This window comes from Orussus abietinus, unplaced genomic scaffold, assembly GCF_000612105.2.
Source record: "Orussus abietinus isolate OABI.00-Male unplaced genomic scaffold, Oabi_2.0 scaffold10, whole genome shotgun sequence".
NCBI lineage: Eukaryota > Metazoa > Arthropoda > Insecta > Hymenoptera > Orussidae > Orussus > Orussus abietinus.
The window spans coordinates 2,144,206-2,153,709 of NW_019396009.1; positions in this window are offsets into that span (position 1 = coordinate 2,144,206).

Genomic DNA, 9,504 nt, shown 5'->3' on the forward strand with positions numbered 1-9,504 from the left:
GGGGGGCCTTTGCGAATCCCCTCCCTATTTTTTTTCCCCCTCGCCGTCCTCTTTTGGCCGCGGAAATAATACAAATAGTACCTCGTTTATTCGGGGTTTCAGTAATGAGGACGATAAAATGTACGGAGGGCTACCGTGGCTGTCCTCTCTCGCGGGATGGCACAATGGTCCCGCTGAAATAATACCGCGGGGCTCGTATAAAGAGACAACTTTCGTATTTGACGGCCAAGTAAGCGATCTCGGTGACGTTTTCAAGTTAGGGTGATATATTCCCACCGAGGTATGAAATATTCATTCTCCTTCTCATTTGGGCTCTTACGTCGGACCCCCGTTTTCCCGGGGCCGACGTTAGGGAAACTTCTGCGGAGCCCTTTAACAGGGAAAGATTTAAACAGACAAGCCATATTTGAAGTATTAAACAGCCCCGGGCGACGCCTCGGTTAAACAATCCTCGGTGTCACAAACTTTGCCCCATGAATGAACAGTCGGCCCCACCTTTCCGGAAAGGGGGTGACTTTCGAGTCGGAAATAGTCTCGGTATGGTAATCAGTGGAGCGATGGAGTAAATGCGCCTATTTCTCCTTTTTTCTATTTTCTCTTCCGCCTCCCTCTCTCGGGATCGAGAATATATTATAATAATTTATTCCCTGGACTTCCGAAGTACCATTGTATCCTGAATTCTTCCGGTAATTTAATTTCTATCTCATCGCTGCCTCCGAGCCCGGGGAGGTCCCGACGAGGGTTTATTTTCCCAGGAACGGGTTCCGCCAAATAAACTGAATTTATGGATACAAAAGGTCCCCCGTAAGCCGGCAAGTCGGGCTGAAGTATTGTTATATTGAATTCCCCTTGATGTCTGCTCGAAGAAATTCAGAGCATTGAACTGCTTTCCGACGAACGTCTTACAATAACGGTTGTCGTCGCCACGTCCAAATCTAAGTGCTCCATTTTCAGCATCGATTGCGAGCATTTTCTGCACCTTCCTTATCTAGGTACCTTCGAGATGCAGATTTCGAGAGAAAATTCCACCCTCCGTGAAATCCGGGGGGAAGAATTGAATTGCACTTTCCCGAAATCGACGCGGTACACTAGGGCAGAAATTGAACCCCCCGCGGTGGTTTCGACATAAAAAGGTGAGGCCAGAGCCGTGTCGTCACGGCTATATGAAGCAATATAAAATGTATTATGATGTATCGGGAAATGCTGGGTGGGCATCCCTCGAGAAATATATTCCGGCAACAAAGAAAATATTACTTCAGCCAACAGCCATCCGTTTGCGAAATAAGCTCATGCCCATATTTCCTAGCCCGAGCGACGCCGTAGACGCTCCGCTCTGAAAACATGACCCCGTATTTCAATCCTGATCGTCCTTTTTCCCAAACCGCACAGTCAAATTTCGGGAAACGTCGCGGAATTACCCCAGAAAAAAAAAAAGAATCAACCCCCTAATCAAAGTATCCAAACGAGACAGAAATTCAACGCAATAAGTGCCTACCTAAGAATTGAATCTTCGCGAATTTTTACACGAAGTAACTTAAGAAGTAAAATAGAATGAGGAAGATCTTTATGTAAGAAATGTTCTATCTAACCGCCAGGAAAACTATTAATTAATGCTCTGTCTACGGCAGAATTTTCACCTGGTCGCCGCCCCTAAACGCGCGAACGGCCAGGGTTGACAGTGATTCGCTTCGCGGTTAACGTTGAATGAATCCGTAGGCTGGGACAGGCATGGGTGTGGTTGCACATAATTACATAGTTAATTGCTTATACAGGAAAGGCCGCCGATGACAGAACTCGCATGCCTCCTGCACGTTATTGCCATTTCCGGGTTTTCGTGATAGCGCGAGCCAACCCTCGGTTCCCCGTCACGTGGAGGACAAATCCAACTTCCCGTAAATATCCATCAAGGGCCCTAACCAACAAACTCAGTAAATTAAGATAGACCGCCTCCAAATTCCAAAAAACGAAGCGAAATAACATTTCAAGTGCCTTTTAATCACTCTTACCTGATCTATCAGGGACCCCAATCATGGGAAACCACAGGCACCGTTTCCTGGCAGCCTATCAGGCGGAATTAGCAATCCTCTTACGATATAAAATCCTTTGGAGGAAAATATAAGATAATATCCTAAACCAAAATGTGCCCTAGGGGAGGCTCTTACCGCGTATTTGTTAAACAGGGGGTAAAGGTGCGCGAGGTGGACCTCGTTCAGGATTCCTTTTGAGGGGATCAGAGCAACAGTGTCAACGCCGATCCGTTGTGCATTCGATAGGGCGTTCAGTGATCCGCTGTTTAACCGATCGGTCGAGGCCAAAATAATTCAACGGAGACTGAATTCGACCACTCGTGGAGCTAATACTCGGCCGGGTGGCGGCAGACGTACGAGGGATGATATCGACCGGGGAGTAATGGGGGATCCTTTACGCGAGGAACTCATTTTCCAGGACCTGTTTGCGTATCAATCTACGGGCAAGCAAACCACGAAGCCAGCAACTTCCTGATGAAACATCCCCGCCAAGTCTGGGCGAGTCGGGAGCGCATAACGCGGTTACGCGATCGGGCCGGCGCCTCCGCAAGTTCTCGTTACGCCGAGCCGCTTAAGACCTTAAAGTCTTTAAGCCTGATGCGTTACGGGTATCGCCCCGTATCCCGGCCTGTAACAGGGAGAATATTACGTATTATACAGGGAGGGAAGACCCGAGGCGATGGAGCCGTAGGGAAAAGCCGAGGACACCCCAGAGGCTGCGCACGAAGGGCCAGCTCCGAAATGAAGCAATTCGACCGAGAAATAACAATTGGCCGACGGAGCCGACGTACCTGTACGTACCCTCCACCCGAAGGAAATCTCCGAGATAATCGGCGAAGGGACCCTCGCTCGGAGCTCTTAAAAATTCAGCAAAGTTCCGCCGTAAAATCGGCCCCGGGACCTGAACTCCGCGAGGTGGTCTTTACGACTCAATCTTCGGGCTCCCCTGAAGTTTTCGCATTTTCAAGTCCCCAGGAAGGTGGGTCTTGATTTTGTTTCTCATTTCAGAGTTGTCCCATTCCCCCGGGACGTCGGGTTCCGGTGACGTGGATCGTCGATGGGGTGTCCCGACTCTTATTTCGGGGTTTCCGGGAGACTGGGTCTCCCAGAGGGTCGCCGGAATGGCGCTCGCCACCTCGTCGATTCCGAGACGTCGCTACATCACTCCGGTGACTGGTTACACGTGTAACCCACCCGGGAAACGTCGCCATTCTTATTCCCTCCGAGAATCACGCCGTGGAGGCCGTCGTATCCCCCCGTGATGGCGGTCCCCTGGTCCAAGAGCCCTAGCCCAATAAGATCCGCGTTTCCCCGGCGAACGGCCGCCATTTCGGACTCCATTCCGCGGATCTACCGAGTTTACAGGTGCTGCACTGCCGGCACCGACGGTGTACTACCGACACTCGACGTAGTGCCGTTTGTCCTGGCTATCGCCCGGACGCCGCAGGAAATTACCTTTCCGCCCTCCCTGGCGGAATTAGGGCGCACTTCGTTCGGACGCTACATATATCTTGCTCTCTGTCGGATCCTGGTGTCTGGACCCTGGCGATCGGACCCAGAATCCGCCTGGCGATCCCTAGGATAGTGGCCCAGCAACCGATCTTCGTCATCGCCCCTGTTGCTGCATAATTAAATACCGAGTAGCTACACGGGGTTCTGTGGAAGCTGCAAAGGGTTCCCAGTGGAACCCCAACATCGAACGCCACAGCAATCGATTTGATCGCATTTTCGATCATCCCTTTATCCGCTACACAGTTCGGCAGCAAATAGCTACACGATTGACACATAGTTGACGCATGGTTGCTACATGGTTCCACAGGACCCTATACGTGGGCCCAGGGGTCTCTATAGCTGCATCTTGATGGCGACGTCAACCGGGTTAATTGGAACCGAGATTCCTTCGGCGATGAGAATATTGATGACCATGGTGTTCTTCCGTTTAACGCTAGTGGTACCTGGATGCCCCAGGAAATTACCTCTCCGCCCTGCCCGGCGGAATTAGGGCGCGCTTCGTTCTCAGGTTACGTGCATCCCATTCTGTCCCGACAGGAATTTTCCCGAACGGCTCCGGGATTTATGCGCCTACGGGATTATCGGTAATGTTTCTCCTTTCCGCGCGGCTCATCTCCATCTAGGATTTGCATTTCGAGGCTTGGACTTCGTTCCAGAGCCCGCCAGATTTCCAGACCCCAGGAATATAGTGCGTCGTTTGTCCTGGCCAGTGTACGGATGCCACAGGATATTACCTCCCTCCACCTCCTGCCCCCCTTTCTCCGGAATCTGGACACCTTTCGGACGAAAATTACACCCATGGAGCCCCTGTAACTTGGCGGTGGCCAGGGCAGCCAAATTCTGGAAACGGTGCCGATCGGATATCCCTGATTAAATGATATTGGAGCGCCCAACTATTGCCGCTGATTCATATCTTCCAGTGCATCCAAAATCTTCGTCTTCCTTGATATCAGGAATTTTTCACCTCGAGGGAAACCCGCCAAAGATAGTTTTGCAGCTTCAACGCCTAATCCAATCCCCGGTCGAGAGCTCCCAACTGCTGGGATGGGGTCCAGGGTTCAGGGGTTATTATCGACTGATCGATTCGATGGGATAAAACAGCAACAGGTCCGGCGAAGTTATCGGATCGGACTCGATGCTCATCTGGGTCTCGTTTATCCTCAGAAATCACTCGAAGATCCGCTTTTCGTCAAAAGGGAATCCTCAACGTCCACCCCCTGACCACCCCTAACGTTTCGGGGGTGTCTTTGAAAAATGGGCTGCGATATATTATCCAATGTCGGCATTTTTCACGATATTAGCCGTGTAACCAGTGCCAGCCGTTTATGACGTAGAATCGATAGGGCGCCATTAAAACGCAAATCCTCAATCAAGGCATGAAGTGTACATCGGTAAATTGCGGACGAGATTGATACCGCGTGTTCCCCATGCATATGCATAAACGTAGAAAATCCGAAGTACACGGAACCGTCGGGGACCGAATCCGCATTTAATTGAAACCGTCCATAATGAATGTACTTAGGAAGCGGAATTCCATCGCAATATCAGTAACTCGGCGCACCCATATATTTCATGGATTAACCACCGAGGAATGGGCGTGTAAATATTTTCATCATCGATACTTGTCCCTCTCCGGGGAATTCCCGATATCCTGGATATTTCTAAAGGCTGGCTTTATGGGAAAACTCGGCGATAAGGGGAGCGTCGAGTATCGTTATCGCGATCTTAACGCGGAATTTCTCGGCGGATTTAGTTCAGTTAGCTTTCGGAAACGCAGACGATGCACCCCGACGTCTTCGGGAAGATGGGCTGAGTTACGATAACCGGAAGTGGTAATTACGTTATCGTTAGCGCGCCCCGCACACCCCCGGGTAAGAAATGCAGAACGGCAAGAAACTTTATGTATTATCTATGTAACAGGTGCATATATATATACGTGCCGCGCTCCACGGAATGCATAGGGCGTATTAAATGCACTGTACAGAGGTCTGATTTGACAGTCAGTTTGTCACTGACACCGCGGGAATGACTGCGTTATCTAAATTGAAAGAAGCAGAGGAGGGGAGTTGACTCACCCTCCCCTCGTTTAAATTTACGAGGACTCGTCCCCTCATTTTCGAGCCACCCCTTTTTAGAAGACCCGAACTTCCCTTATCACTGTGAAATTTCCATGAAATCCTGGCCTCCCAATTTTCTTTCCTCGAGCCGAGGAAATTCAGACATTTCGGAAAAGTAGTCTACCCGGAGGAGCTGTTTCTTTAGCCGAGAGGATTTTATAAATAGTATAAATTTTATAAATTCTCTAAATTTCGGGTTTCTCGCCTCGTTCATCATTTTCCAGGCTGGTGCCCTTTACCGAAATTACCGCAATTATTGCATCTCGCTGCTCAGACCGCTCCCTCTGTGTGTAACGAGGTCAGCACCCTCTCCGTGAGGATTTTCGCATCTCGCTCCAAAGACGGGGTTGAACGACCCCGTGTCTTTTCCACTCTGCGAGAGGGTGCCTTATTTTTTATTCTACTTAGCGGCATCTATGGTAGACCGAGCCTGCACAAGCAAAGCTCGTTCTGGCGAGACACTCCTGGGCGGGGCTGATCAAAGCTCGGTTCGCCCGCGGAGTCGTCGGGGACGATGTAAAATAAAAAATTACCCCCGTAAGACCTTGAAAGGAATGCTTCAGCCAGGAGCACCTCTTGATGAGCTCGGATCGCCCCAGGTACTATCGAGGCAAGAGTACACAAAGAGGAGACACTTAAACGTCGTAATGAGAAGCGCGACATGGCCAACCTCGTCGGAAGTTGAACCTCTCCGCGAGAGTCCATACGCATTGTCGAAAGCCCTCGGAAAATGGGGCGAAGAAGGAGTCTCACGCAATTCCCTAATTCCCATGCTTCCCTTAAAACAAATAACAAATGAAGTTTCAAGAAGCACCATGCCCCGAACCTGCCTATCATCCCCATCCAACGACTTGTCCTCTTCAACCCCTCTCCAGGGTCGCCCAAGATCGGTGAAAAAAAAAATGGAGCACGGCTCATGGTTGGCCCCCTGTCATCCAGAGGATTTACCTCGACGCCGTGCATCGTTTCCACCCTGAAATGAGCAATCCTTCGACCGAGTGGCAGCCTCACGCCCGAGAAGGGTCGATTTCGCGGCATCAAAGGGCATCCCCGACCACCCCGGAGACCCCCGTCGAGGTGGCGCAATCCCGAGCGGTGAAAAAGATCGGAGATAACCCCGACCACCCCCTAACGGTTGGTACTTTTCGCATTTCGCGGCGTACAAACGCGACTCGACTCGGGTGGCCCCATTGAGCTCGGTAATGACTCGTCGCAGTGGAGTCGGACAATTACGGGTCGGCGATGATTCGCGACGTCAAAGGGTCCATTCGTCGAGAATTAAAGATTGTATCCGGAGTCTGTTGAAGAGGCAGAGAGCCGAAACGCGTGACAAAGGTGTCGCGTTCTGGGCGGGGGTGGCCGAGGTGTTTAAATCGGCGAGACGCGCAACGAGACGCGCGTATCAAAGACACATCGAAGTGCCGCGAGGAAAGAGTACCGTGGAAGAGGAAAAGCGGACCGCGGAGGGCGAGAGCTGGGGAAAAAAAGGAAGCGGAAGAGTAATGGCGGCCCGGAAATGGAGAGGGGATTAAAGAGGCCCCCGAAAAAGAAGGGCCGACCGCCGCGGTGACGAAGAGGAGGTCGCGGAAGAGGCTGCCGGGACCGGACGTGGTGGGCGAGGAGAGCCCGGAACCGGAGAGACCCCGAAGAGGAAGAGAGAGATTTAGGTCGAGTGTACACAAGGTCGGCGCGCCTGCGGATTTTCTCCCAGGGATCCGTTCCGAGGGAAGGTTAACGGGGATGGGGGAATCGGGAGTCTCGAATTTGGGGCTCCGGGTCAATTAATGTGCCCCGATACGTGCAGGGGTGCGATGGGAAAACCGAGGGGCGAAAGAGAGAAACGCGGTGGTCCAGGCGAGAAGAGTAATAGAGCGACCGCGGAAGGGAAAGGAAAGGTGAGGAGACCCGGAAAGGGACGAAAGACAGGGGCGAGGGCAATGGCGCTGGGTGGCGGACACCCCGGAGGAGGGGCGCGAAGGGAGAGAGTAAAAGAAAGGGGCCGGGTATAAGGTTAAAAGGAGGGCGAAAGGCCGAAGGAGAGTGCACCCGGGATAAGGGGCGCCGGGGGCGGGTTATAAAAGAACGATAGCATACTGCAGTAAACACTTAATTTATTGCCCTCCTCTAAATGTCCGCCGCAGTGGCTGCATGCTCGCTTCTCTTAACCTTTCCCGGCCCCGTTTCATTCCGCTCGTCCGCGAGTCCCCGGGGATGCGCGACCCCGGGGCCACCCTGGATCGAGATCTCCGGCGTGCCTGGATTAAGATCGGACACCCTGGCGAATTATTCAGCGAGACGACGTCCCCGGTGTCCAGCTCCTGGGGAAAAATCACGTAATCCATTCGGCCGGCTCATAATGGGATGCCGGTGAACCGAGATGTCCTGGACCGTCGCCGAAGCGCGGCCAATTTGATCAGGGAGTGCTTCCAGTTCCAGTCAGACGAGGGAGGGTCCACTCGCAATTCCGGACAATGCAGGAGATGTGCCCAGTTTTGGTCAAACTAAGGGTAGTTTCGGTCCCAGGTGGACTAGGGGATGTTCCCGGGACTGGATAAACCAGGGCTCTCCCCCGATTAAGGGATGAAACCTTGCCGATCTCGACGATATCTCTGGCGGAGACTTTAACGAGAGCCACGTGTACTTCGGTTCTCGCCTCCTTATCCCGCCGCGAAATCCTCTTTCGCTTCATTACGCTCGTCCAGGGTGCCTCCCTTGCCTGGGGCCGGATATATACGTCGACATAAACGCCACCCCCTAAGCCCGACCCGGATTAAGGCAACGACTGCCACGCCGCCGCCAATATACGAATAATTCGAGGCGCGAATACTCCCTAGGTACTCGGCGGATGGTCGTCGAGAGACTCTTTAAAGCAGACTCACCGGGTCTTATTTGTTTCCGGTTAAAACCGCGGCTCTTTAATGGCTCCGCCGCGTGCACTTTGATTTCTCGGCGCCTCGACCTCGCGGAAGCCCCTTACCTTTTAATATCGACGCCCTTAAAGCACCACTCGAGCTTAAGCCCCTCCAGCAAGACGGTTTCCGGTACCAATAAAGCAATCCGATCTCCTCGGCCTGAAGATGCGGCGTAACGAAGAGACCAGCGATTCCCCGATACCCCCGGATCAATCATTTCTCCAATCAGCGAAACCGATTACCGCTTCTGAAACGTCATTTCTGGTGGCCATATCAAGACGTCAATCGAAGAACCACCGGCTACAGGCTTCGCGTTCTGAATTCAACGAATCCTCCGGTCATCTCCAAAATCGAAAATCAGGGAACCAGACTCCACTTGGTCTGATTAGTCTTTTTGCTCTTCCTGATGAATGGTTCTAGGTATTTTTAAAATGAATGAGTCGAGAAACTGGTAACGAGTTATGGTCAAGATATGATGGAGGTATGACCAAGATATCACCGAGGACCAGACCCTGTCCGGTCTTCCTGGTCTGTCCGATTACTCGTCCCAGGTTTTGGTATTGACCAAAGGCGAGTCGCTGTTTTTGACGACTGGTGGTCAAGATATAACCAAGACATGGTCAAGATACCGTCAAAGCATCGTCGCCGGAGGGCCTGCAGGTTAGGAGCTGGTGGGTGGGTCTGGGTGGCGCAGCCCCAGCAGCCTCGTACGTTTCAATTTGTCGCCGGTCTCTGATGTAACCGCGCGGTCTCATTAGTCGACGGGTGAAGGAACGGCAGTCCGTCTCTCTCTGGCACAACCGTCGCCTTAGCGTCTCTCTCTCTTGACAATCAACCTTACCGGAGCCGCGCGCCCCTCGGCCTTGCTACCCCTGCGCCACTAGAGCGTTCCTCCACCCTGACGAGGGTATACGTCTGGTGGGGTGTAGTGTGCCG